This window comes from Arachis hypogaea, chromosome 14 (genome assembly GCF_003086295.3).
Source record: "Arachis hypogaea cultivar Tifrunner chromosome 14, arahy.Tifrunner.gnm2.J5K5, whole genome shotgun sequence".
Taxonomy (NCBI): domain Eukaryota; kingdom Viridiplantae; phylum Streptophyta; class Magnoliopsida; order Fabales; family Fabaceae; genus Arachis; species Arachis hypogaea.
The window spans coordinates 70,321,590-70,332,150 of record NC_092049.1 but is presented as its reverse complement, the minus strand read 5'-3'; the positions used below and the strand labels follow the sequence as shown (position 1 = coordinate 70,332,150).

Sequence of the window (10,561 nt, the reverse complement as noted above, 5' to 3'; positions counted from 1 at the left end):
TGGCATTTTTCTGTTAGTTTTAGTTATTTTATGCATTTTCTTGAGCTTAAAGTAACCAAAAATGGTTAAATGAAGAACAAAGTAATGAACCATCCAAACAATATGATTTTGATGCAAATTCCATGAGTGTTAGTTATATTACTTAAATGCTATGAATGAAAGATTTCTCATGAAATTTTGCAAGACTTTGATGCAATTGTTTGGATGATTTCAGGGAAGAAGAGGCTAAGCAAGGAAGCAACAAAATCAATAAAGGAAGCTTGAATATCACATGTGGAGTTTAAGTTCCAGTTTAAGCCTAAACTGGAGCTTAAACGCCAAAATCATGAAGGATAAGAAATGCTGGGATTGAAGTTTAACCTCCAGTTTGACCTCAAACTGGAGGTTAAACGCCAGAATGAAAAGCCTCACTTAAGGAGCATTCCACGTTTAACCTCCAGTTTGACCTCAAACTGGAGGTTAAACGCCAGAATGAGTATGCCACCCAGGGAGGAGTTCCACGTTTAACCTCCAGTTTGACCTCAAACTGGAGGTTAAACGCCAGAACCAGGAAGAGTACCAGGGGCCATTCCACGTTTAAGCTCCAGTTTGACTCAAACTGGAGCTTAAACGTGTTCGATAGTTTTTTCACTCCAGGGTTGCTCTCTCCATCTCCACGTTTAACCTCCAGTTTGACCCCAAACTGGAGGTTAAACGTGTTCGACACCTCCAGGGCCACCATTCCAAGCTTCCACGTTTAACCTCCAGTTTGACCTCAAACTGGAGGTTAAACGTGTTCGACCTCCAGTATGCCTCCACCCTTTTCCACGTTTAACCTCCAGTTTGACCTCAAACTGGAGGTTAAACGTGTTTGACCTCCAGGGCTGCCCTTCCTATCTCCACGTTTAAGTTTCAGTTTAACCTTAAACTGAAGCTTAAACGTGTTCGACTACATGACTCTCCAGGGCTACCTTCTTCCATTTCCACGTTTAAGCTTCAGTTTAACCTTAACTGAAGCTTAAACGTGCTTCTACAAATGGCATCACTGGAAGTGTCTGGCGTTTAAGTTGCAGTTTAAGCTTAAACTACAACTTAAACGCCACTCTTGAAAAAAGGTTTCTGGGCCAAAAATATTGTGATTTAAGTTAGTCTTTGAGCACAATTATTAACTTAAACTTACTTTGGTATGAAACCCAATTGAATATCATGGTTTATGGGATTGGGCCTGAGGGATTGATGAGTTTGAAATCTCATTTATTGAGTCATGTGCCATTATTTGATTATCACTAAGTTGGCTCAATAAATGTTACAGGATTTGGATCAACAACCTCATCAAGATTATGGATCATAAACCCAAGACAAAAGGAAAGCAAGGAGAGGCCTCAAAGCCCAAGAAGCACAACTGAAGCTCAATATAGAAAGTGTATAAATAGGATAGAAGTTAAGTTAGAAAGAAGGACTTTTACTTTCACTTTTAGCTAGTTTCTTTTTCTTTGTAATTGAATTCAGAGCTATGATTCACTAAACCCCCTTTCATTGGGTTAGGGAGCTCTATTGTAATTCAATGAATCAATAATAGTTTATCTTCTTCTTCAATCTTTTCTCTTGAATTTTGTTAGAAAGCTTCTCGATCTAATTCCATTGAGTAGTTGTCTTGGGAAAGAGACTACTCATACTTGGAATCCTTCGGAGCCTTGGGAAAGGAATGGAGGATTCATGCTAGAGAAGCTTTCTCACAGTGGATTGGATTGGGGTTTGGATGGATATTGTGACATGTAATCCTACCAAATTGTGGTTCATGAAATTGTGTGGTATAATCAGTGATCAAGCATCATCTCTTCTTATGAACATTTAAACCAAGGGATTGGGAATTTGTTTGTTTTTAGAGAGCATTGGTGAGCCAAGGAATTGGGATCCAATCATATAAGATTGCCAAGCAAAATTCAATGAATGCATTGGTTGAGGAAGAGATTTACATGTTTTGATTCGGAGATTTCAATATCTCCTAAACCCAATGAATTCCCCATTTCTGATTTCCACTTTCTCTTTACATTCCGCAATTCAATTCTTGCAATCATCCCCATTCCCTTTTACTTTCAGCAATTTACATTCTGCTCTTTAATTCATGCAATTTAAGATTCAGCCATTTAATTTTCTTGTCATTTACTTTTCCCGCCAATTTTACATTCCGCAATTCTCATCTCAAATCTTGATTCCGCTCAACTAGAACACACTTCTAATCCGAATTGCTCACTCAACCAATCCTTGTGGGATTCGACCTCACTCTATTGTGAGTTTTTACTTGACGACGATAACCGGTGCACTTGCCGGAAGGAATTTTGCCGATCGTGCAATTTCCTAAATCGTAGCATAACACGTTTATGCGCATCATTAAGGTTCGGCCATATGGGTGGGAAATTGATTTGAATTTTGAAGGTAGGTGGAGTTTATTGGGTAGATTTATGGGGAAGAGTGGGTGGATGTGAGTGGTAAAGGGTTAATAGGGAAGAGAGATGGAGGTGATAGGTGAAGGGTTTTAGGGAAGAGTGTTTATTGGGAATAGAGGATGATTGAGAAGAGAGAAGAGAGTGAGTGGAGGTAGGTGGGGATCCTATGGGGTCCACAGATCCTGAGATGATCCTGTGGGGTCCACAGATCCTGAGGTGTTCAAGGATTTACAACCTTGCACCAAATTAGGCATGTAAAATGCTCTTGCACACAACTCTGGGCATTCAGCGCCAGGTTGGTGCCCATTTTGGGCGTTCAACGCCCATTTGTTGCCCATTTCTAGCGTTGAACGCCAGAACCATGCTTGTTCTGGGCATTCAGCGCCAGCTCTTCTCCAGGGTGCAATTCTGGCATTCAGCGCCCGAACCATGCTCTGTTCTGGCATTGAACGCCAGACAGGTGCTTCCTCCAGGGTGTGATTTTTCTATCGCTGTTTTTGATTCTGTTTCTAAATTTTTCGTTTATTTTGTGACTCCACATGTTCATGAACCTAAGAAAACATGAAAAACAAAAATAAAATTAGATAAATAAATATTGGGTTGCCTCCCAACAAGCACTTCTTTAATGTCAATAGCTTGACAGTGGGCTCTCATGGAGCCTCACAGATGTGCAGAGCTTTGTTGAGACCTCTCAACACCAAACTTAGAGTTTGGATATGGGGGTTTGACACCAAACTTAGAGTTTGGTTGTGGCCTCCCAACACCAAACTTAGAGTTTGACCGTGGGGGCTTTGGTTGACTCTGCTTTGAGAGAAGCTTTTTCTGCTTCCTCTCCATGGATGCAGAGAGAGATCCTTGAGTTGTAAACACAAGGTTGTCCTTATTTAATTGAAGGATCAATTCTCCTCTATCCACATCAATCACAGCTCTTGCTGTGGCTAGGAAAGGTCTTCCTAGGATGATAGATTCATCCTCTTCCATTCCAGTATCCAAGACTATGAAATCAGCAGGGATGTAAAGGCCTTCAACCTTTACTAACACGTCCTCTACTTGTCCATAAGCCTGTTTTCTTGAATTGTCTGCCATCTCTAATGAGATATTAGTAGCTTGCACCCCAAAGATTCCCAGTTTCTCTATTACAGAGAGGGGCATGAGGTTTATTCCTGAACCAAGGTCACACAGAGCCTTAAAGATCATGGTGCCTATGGTACAAGGTATTAAGAACTTTCCAGGATTCTGTTTCTTCTGAGGCAATGTCAGTTGATCCAGATCACTTAGTTTATTGGTGAACAAGGGAGGTTCATCTTCCCAAGTTTCAATGCCAAATAATTTGGCATTCAGCTTCTTGATTGCACCAAGGAACTTGGCAGTTTGCTCTTCAGTAACATCCTCATTCTCTTCAGAAGAGGAATACTCATCAGAGCTCATGAATGGCATAAGGAGGTTCAATGGAATCTCTATGGTCTCTAGATGAGTCTCAGATTCCTTAGGTTCCTCAGAGGGAAGCTCCTTATTGATCACTGGACGTCCCAGGAGGTCTTCCCCCTTGGAATTCACGTCTTTCTCCTCTCTTGTGGGTTCGGCCATGGTAATTAATTCAATGGCCTTGCACTCTCCTTTTGGATTCTCTTCTGTATTGCTTGGGAGAGTACTAGGAGGGATTTCAGTGATCCTTTTATTCAGCTGGCCCACTTGTGCTTCCAAATTTCTAATGGAAGACCTTGTTTCATTCATGAAACTTACAGTGGCCTTAGATAGATCAGAGACTAAATTTGCTAAGCTAGATGGATTCTGCTCAGAATTCTCTGTCTGTTGCTGAGTGGATGATGGAAAAGGCTTGCTATTGCTAAACCTGTTTCTTCCACCATTATTAAAGCTTTGTTGAGGCTTTTGATCCTTCCATGAGAGATTTGGGTGATTTCTCCATGATGGATTGTAGGTGTTTCCATATGGTTCACCCATGTATTTTAACTCTGCTATTGCAGGGTTCTCAGGATCATAAGCTTCTTCCTCAGAAGATGCCTCTTGAGTACTGTTGGATGCAGCTTGCATTCCATTCAGACTCTGAGAAATCATATTGACTTACTGAGTCAATATTTTATTCTGAGCCAATATGGCATTCAGAGTATCAATTTCAAGAACTCCATTCTTCATAGGCGTCCCATTACTCACAGGATTCCTCTCAGAAGTGTACATAAACTGGTTATTAGCAACCATGTCAATGAGTTCTTGAGCTTCTGCAGGCATTTTCTTTAGGTGAATGGATCCACCTGCAGAAGTATCCAATGACATCTTTGATAGCTCAGATAAACCATCATAGAATATATCCAGGATGGTCCATTCTGAAAGCATGTCAGAAGGACACTTTTTGGTCAGCTGCTTGTATCTTTCCCAAGCTTCATAGAGGGGTTCACCTTCTTTCTGTCTGAAGGTTTGAACATCAGCTCTAAGCTTGCTCAGCTTTTGAGGAGGAAAGAACTTGGCTAAGAAAGCCGTGACCAGCTTATCCCAAGAGTTCAGGCTGTCTTTGGGTTGAGAGTCCAACCATATTCTAGCTCTGTCTCTTACAGCAAAAGGGAAAAGCATGAGCCTGTTGACTTCAGGATCTACTCCATTAGTCTTAACAGTATCACAGATCTGCAAGAATTCAGTTAAGAACTAAAAAGGATCTTCAGATGGACATCCATGAAACTTGCAGTTCTGCTGCATCAGAGAAACTAGCTGAGGTTTCAGCTCAAAATTGTTTGCTCCAATGGTAGGAATGGAGATGCTTCTTCTATGTAAATTGGAATTAGGTGCAGTAAAGTCACCAAGCATTCTCCTTGCATTATTGTTGTTGGGTTCGGCTGCCATCTCCTTTACTTGTTCGAAATTTTCAATAAGGTTGTCTCTGTATTGTTGTAATTTAGCTTCTCTTAGTTTTCTCTTCAGAGTCCTTTCAGGTTCTGGATCAACTTCAACAAGAATGCCTTTTTCTTTGTCCCTGCTCATAAGAAAGAGAAGAGAAAAAGAAAGAAGAGGAATCCTCTATGTCACAGTAAAGAGGTTCCTTATTGTTAGTAGAAGAAAAGGAATAGGGGTGAAGAAGAATGAAGAATCCAAACACAAAGGTGATGATAGGAGCAGAGAATTTTCGAAAATAATTTTTGAAAAAGAGTTAGTAATTTTCGAAAATAGTTTTTGAAAAATGTTAGTAGTTTTTCGAAAATTCAAATAAAAAATAAAATAATTAGTCTAATTAAAAAGAAATTTTGAAAAAGAGGGAAGATTTTTTTCGAAAATTAGAGAGAGAGAGTTAGTTAGGTAGTTTTGAAAAAGGTAAGAAACAAACAAAAAGTTAGTTAGTTAGTTGAAACAAATTTTGAAAAGATAAGAAGTTAAGGAGTTAGAAAAGATATTTTGCAATCACTTTTTTGAAAAAGGTAAGATAAGAAGATATTTTTGAAAAGATATGATAGAAATTAGTTTTTGAAAAAGATTTGATTTTTAAAATCTCAATTAATGACTTGATTCACAAGAAATCACAAGATATGATTCTAGAACTTAAAGTTTGAATCTTTCTTAACAAGTAAGTAACAAACTTGAAATTTTTGAATCAAAACATTAATTGATGATGTTATTTTCGAAAATATGATGTAAAATTAAGAAAAATATTTTTGAAAAATATTTTTGAAATTTTCGAAAATAACTCAGAAAAATGAAAAAGATTTGATTTTTGAAAAAGATTTTGAAAAAGATGAGATTTTTAAATTGAAAATTTGATTTGACTCATAAAAACAACTAGATTTTAAAAATTTTTGAAAAAGTAATTCCAAATTTTCGAAATTTTAAGAGAAAAAGGGGAAGATATTTTTTTTTATTTTCGAATTTTTAATGATGAGAGAGAAAAACATGAAAATTATGCAATGCATGAGAATTTTAGATCAAAACATGTGATGCATGCAAGAATGCTATGAATGTCAAGATGAACACCAAGAACACTATGAAGATCATGATGAACATCAAGAACATATTTTTGAAAAATTTTTAATGCAAAGAAAACATGCAAGACACCAAACTTAGAAATCTTTGATGCTTAGACTCTATGGATGCAAGAATGCATATGAAAAACATCATACAACACAAAACAAGAAAACATCAAGATCAAACAAGAAGACTTACCAAGAACAACTTGAAGATCATGAAGAAAACACTATGAATGCATGAATTTTCGAAAAATGCAAGATGAGTATGCAATTGACACCAAACTTATAACATGACACATGACTCAAACAAGAAACACAAAAATATTTTTTTGATTTTTATGATTTTCTAATTTTTTTTTGGAATTTTTTCGAAAATTATTTTGAAAAAGGAAAATAAGGATTCCAAAATTTTTAATATGAATTCCAGGAATCTTATGCTCTTTAGCCTAAAGCTCCAATCAAAGGGTCAGGCATGGCTTAATAGCCAGCCAAACTTTAGTATGTAACTCAGACATGACACGCCTGACATGCCCCACACAGAAGAATTAGACATGGCTTTACAGCCAGCCAGGTTTCCACATGCTTCATGAAACACTAGAATTCATTCTTAAAAATTCTGAAGAAAAATATATTTTTGAAAACATTTTTATTTTAAATTTTTTTTTTCGAAAACAAAAGAGAAATTTTTGAAAGAATTTTGAAAAATTTTTGAAAATAAAACAAAAAGAAAATTACCTAATCTGAGCAACAAGATGAACCGTCAGTTATCCAAACTCGAACAATCCCCGGCAACGGCGCCAAAAACTTGGTATGCAAAATTGTTACTCAGGTTGTGAATTATTGTTCGAAATTGATTCCCTGGCGATGGCACCAAAGACGGATGCACAGAACCATGGTCTAAACATATCTTCACAACTTCGCATAACTAACCAGCAAGTGCACTGGGTCGTCCAAGTAATAAACCTTATGTGAGTAAGGGTCGATCCCACGGAGATTGTTGGTATGAAGCAAGCTATGGTCACCTTGTAAATCTCAGTCAGGCGGATATAAAATAGTTATGGAGTTTTCGAAATTAATACTAAAATAAGGATAGAAATACTTATGTAAATCATTGGTGAGAATTTCAGATAAGCGTATGGAGATGCATTCATTCCTCTGAACCTCTGCTTTCCTGCTGTCTTCATCCAATCCGTCTTACTCCTTTCTATGGCTGGCTTTATGTAAGGATGTCACCGGTGCCAATGGCTACTTTCAATCCTCTCGGGAAAATGCTCCAAATGCTCTGTCACAGCACGGCTAATCGTCTGGAGGCATCACCCTTGTCGTTGGTTGCATCCTATTCTTCTCTGTGAAAATGGTCTGATGCGCTGTCACTGCATGGCTAATCATCTTGGAGGTTCTCAATCATACTGGAATAGAATTTACTTTCCTTTTAAGTCTGTCACTACGCCCAGCACTCGCGAGTTTGGAGTTCGTCACAGTCATTCAATCCCAGAGTCCTACTCGGAATACCACGTACAAGGTTTAGACTTTCCGGACTCTCATGAATGCCGCCATCAATCTAGCTTATACCACGAAGATTCTGATTAAGAGATCTAAGAGATACTCATTCAATCTAATGTAGAACGGAAGTGGTTGTCAGGCACGCGTTCATAGGGAATGATGATGATTGTCACATTCATCACATTCAGGTTGAAGTGCGAATGAATATCTTAGAAGCGAAATAAGATGAATTGAATAGAAAATAGTAGTACTTTGCATTAATCTTTGAGGAACAGCAGAGCTCCACACCTTAATCTATGGAGTGCAGAAACTCTACCGTTGAAAATACATAAGTGATAATGGAGTTCATTGGTCTCGGCCCCAGAGGGGAACCAGAGTAACCAAGACTACGAATACAATGATAAAAAGTTCTATTTATAATAAACTAGTCACTAGGGTTTACAGAAGTAAGTAATTGATGCATAAATCCACTTCCGGAGCCCACTTGGTGTGTGCTTGGGCTGAGCTTGAAGTCTACACGTGGAGAGGTCATTCTTGGAGTTGAACGCCAGCTTTTGTGCCAGTTTGGGCGTTGAACTCCACTTTGCAACTTGTTTCTAGTGCTGGACGCCAGAATTGGGCAGAGAGCTGGCGTTGAACGCCAGTTTGCATCATTTAAACTTGGGCAAAGTATGGACTATTATATATTGCTGAAAAGCCCTGGATGTCTACTTTCCAATTCAATTGAAAGCGCGCCATTTTGAGTTCTGTAGCTCCCGAAAATCCATTTTGAGTGCAGGGAGGTCAGAATCCAACAGCATCAGCAGTCCTTCTTCAACCTCTGAATCTGATTTTTGCTCAAGTCCCTCAATTTCAGCCAGAAAATACCTGAAATCACAGAAAACACACAAACTCATAGTAAAGTCCAGAAATGTGAATTTAACATAAAAACTAATGAAAACTTCCCTAAAAGTAACTAGATTCTACTAAAAACATACCAAAAACAATGCCAAAAAGCGTATAAATTATCCGCTCATCAGTACCTTCCTGGTAGAAGCTGGCAAATTCCTGGGCTTCATGCTCACACAGAGAGGAATAGAGGCAAACCCAGATAAATGCCGGGCAATAGTCAACATGAAAAGTCTAACTTGCGTTAAAGAAGTACAACAGCTCAACGAAAGACTGGCAGCTCTGTGCAGGTTCTTAGCCGGATCGGCCACAAGATCCCTCCCTTTTACACCACATTAAGGAAGGGAAGGAGGTTTGAATGGACTGAAAAGTGCAAAAAGGCCTTCCAGAATTTCAAAAGTTTTTTGTGGCAACCACCCATTCTTACCCGGCCACGGGAGGGAGAGGCACTCGTACTATACCTGGCAGTAGGAAATCGGACAATAGCCTCAGCACTAACTAGAGAGGACGAAAGCGGACAGCAATCCATCTAGTTCATCAGTAAAGCCCTACAAGGGGCCGAGCTAAACTATCAAAAGATAGAGAAGTTTGCCTATGCTCTCGTACTCACTTCCCGACGACTTCGCCTTTACTTTCAAGCACACACTATCAAGGTTCGGACTAGCCAGCCCATAAAAGGCATTCTACAGAAGATAGACTTAACCGGGGGAATACTGCTGTGGGCAGTCGAGTTGTTCGAATTCGATTTGCAATATGAATCTTGAACAACAATCAAATCACAGTATCTGGCCGACTTCATTGCTGGGTACACTAATACCCTGGGAACTCCCATAAAATGGAATCTTTACGTGGACGGATCCTCAAACAATGCAGGGAGTGGGGCAGGTGTGATAATAGAAAGCAATCAGGGAACTCAAATCGAACTCTCACTAAAGTTTGACTTCTCTGCTTCAAATAATCAAGCTGAATACGAAGCGTTACTTGCCGGTTTGAGGTTGGCTAAGGAGGTAGGAGTTCAAAAGCTCACCATCTTCAGTAATTCTCAAATAGTTACGTCACAAATAGAAGGGAAGTACCAAAATAAAGATCTTAACATGAAGAAATATATGGACAAGACTAGAGAACAGCTCGGACAACTCGGGGAATATGAGATCCAACATATACCTCGAGAACAGAATGCTCGAGCTGATGCACTCTCAAAACTAGCCAACACCAAACCAGGGGGCAATAAAAGAAGCCTCGTCTAGAAAACATTGCAAAGCCCATCAATCTTAGAGGAAGAAAAGCTCCTAACCATATCAGGTCAGGATCAGGGGTGGATGACCCCCAAAATCAAATACCTCAAAACAGAAACACTCCCCATAGACAAGAAAGAGGCAAAGCGTCTAATACAAGAAGCACAGTACTACACTATGATGGGCGACATCTTATACAGGAGAGGGTTCTCAACACCCCTCCTAAAATGTGTACCGACCTCCAATACAAAAGAAGTCTTGGAAGAAGTACACAGTGGCATGTGTGGTAACCACTTGGGGGCACGAGCTCTTTCCAAAAAGGTACTCCGAGCTGGATTCTTCTGGCCGACCTTACAAAAGGAAGCAACAGAGTTCGTCAAGACATGTTCATCATGTCAAACGCATGCTAACTTCCATATCACCCCACCAGAAGAGTTCATCAGTGTAACGTCACCCTGGCCATTCGCAAAATGGGGATTATACCTCCTCAGACCCTTTCCTCAAGGATCGGGACAAGTAAAATTCCTCATTGTAGGGGTGGACT

The 10,561-nt window shown here is 39.3% G+C and overlaps 1 non-coding gene across 1 annotated transcript; it reads left to right on the top strand.

Moving 5' to 3' along the window:
* The first annotated feature begins 4,772 nt into the window (after nucleotides 1-4,772).
* LOC112746028 (small nucleolar RNA R71) lies at nucleotides 4,773-4,880 on the top strand. Its single transcript, XR_003173928.1, has one exon. It is a non-coding gene; the product is annotated as a small nucleolar RNA R71 (small nucleolar RNA).
* The last annotated feature ends 5,681 nt before the right edge of the window (nucleotides 4,881-10,561 follow it).